The sequence below is a fragment of the Dipteris shenzhenensis genome, chromosome 26 (assembly GCF_047967505.1).
Source record: "Dipteris shenzhenensis isolate YYH24624 ecotype China chromosome 26, Dip_SZ_1.0, whole genome shotgun sequence".
Classification (NCBI taxonomy): domain Eukaryota; kingdom Viridiplantae; phylum Streptophyta; class Polypodiopsida; order Gleicheniales; family Dipteridaceae; genus Dipteris; species Dipteris shenzhenensis.
In genome coordinates, this window is record NC_141621.1 from 45,227,278 (window position 1) to 45,229,254 (window position 1,977).

Sequence of the window (1,977 nt, forward strand, 5' to 3'; positions counted from 1 at the left end):
AGTTTGTGGAAGTTCTAAGATCTCCTTATTGAGTTCCTTAGATCTCTTGTGGGAATTTTTGTATGTGGGAGTTTTAGGATCTTCTCGTTGAGTTCCCTAGACCTCATGTGAGAAATATGATTTTATTGTGTTTGTATTCTTACACTTTCTTTGAATGAATATGTAATATTCTTTCAATAGAATGTGAAAGAATACAAAGAGTTTTAAGGTGTACAAATTGAAAGTTTTAAAAGTTATTAGAAGAGTTGTCTCATTCTTACACTTTCTTTTGAATGAATATTTAATGTTCTTTCAATAGAATGTGAATTATTTTAAAAGAGCGTGATTGAATGACAATTAATATATTGCATGCTTGAACGTGTTTTTCAAAGGATATGTGTTGTTTTTTATAAAATGTGTATTGTAATATGTTTCTATTGTATACTCAAATTAGTTTTTTTTTCATTTTGTTTTTGGCAACTTCAAAAGCATGGTGTGTAGCAAGATTTGGTCACACGTGATGGAGATACAAAAAGTACATGCCTCGGTCTCTTTCTTGCATTGTAAATATTGTGGACACAAATTCACAGGTGGTTCTACTCGCATCAAGCAACATTTTCTCGGAATAGGCAGTGACGTTGGAGCTTGCACATGCACTCCATCTAATGTTCTTCCATTATATAAATCGTATTTAGAGAAAGTGAAGAAAGTGATGTTGAGAGTTCACGCTCAACATCATGTGATCATGTGTGCATAGCACCATCACGTGATCATATGTGCATAGCACTAACCTTATAGAGTGCTATAAAGGAAAGGGTTAGATCCCCTAACCCTAACCCTAAAAGGGTTTGTATATATTCTATTTTTTCAACTAAATCTAGTGTACAGTTAGTCATTTTGTGGTGTGCTCTCTAGCTGTGCCCTCTCTCCTCATCTCCACTCTTCTCCTCTCCCCTCTTCATATTTTGTCATGGTATCAAAGCTCCCTTGCCTTCCGCTGAGGCATTGTGATCCGTATGCGAGAGTGAGATAGAGATAGATCAAGAGATTGAGTGCTTTCATTCTTTCATTCCGTTGATGAAAGAGATTTCCGTCCATGTTGAGAGATTTCTGTTGTCTCTTAAGTGTTTGTGATTATACTTCATAGTTTTCTCTATATGTGTGAGAGAGAGAGATAGAGAGCTTAATGCTCTTAGTGGAGCAAATCTAACCTTCCTCCAAAGGTTTCATGCAAGAGCCGGCTCTCCAATGCCTAGCTCAAATTCAGTGCTTCAAACACCGTGGACAGGAGCTCCATAGCATTTCTTGCAACGTCAAATACCTCCTTTGGTTGTTCCTGTGTTACCTCATTGTCATTCTGCCAACTTGCTGCGTTTTCAAGACTGAAATCTTCCTCCCTGTTTACTGGTTGCGAAGATTGAGACTTTGGACGAGTAAATATCGGTGCCAAACTCTCTACATCCCGACCAGGAAAGCGTATCCCTCTTGATTTCAGGCTCTTGTAGGTCTCTTCGAAAACAGGAAGATAGCGCAGCTCTTCAGTGGATTCTCCCCATGACTCGATCAGCTTCATTGCTTTCTCACAAACCACGGTCGGTGTTTGCGGATCGTCTACGGCATTGACCATCTACGAACAGCTATGCCCAATCCAACGAGCGGCTGCACGTAAAGCTTCAAGCTTCGTCAACGACTCATGGCTTCCACCAACGCATACGCAGCTCCTCTATCGACCAACGAGCCTTCCCTTGCTGCTCCAAGCATCGTTGCCGCGGCTCTTGGCGCCGCTCAGCCTGTCCTTGCTCTCGTGGATGACAAACTGTCGGAGCTTCGAGGGGCTACACTGCTTTCATAGTTGCGCTGCCAAGTCGATGGCAACGCGCACCTCCAAACGACCTGCTTCATCTACAAGCGGCTGAGCCTCACGACTGCAACGAACTGCGCCTCTTCATATTTTGTCATGGCGCTTTGGAGCTGGAGCTAGGCGGGCGGCTGTCGGCC

General features: G+C 42.2%; 1 pseudogene; it reads right to left on the bottom strand.

Moving 5' to 3' along the window:
• Window positions 1-1,231: 1,231 nt before the first annotated feature.
• LOC147885151 (TOM1-like protein 1 pseudogene) lies at window positions 1,232-1,606 on the bottom strand (annotated as a pseudogene).
• Window positions 1,607-1,977: the final 371 nt, after the last annotated feature.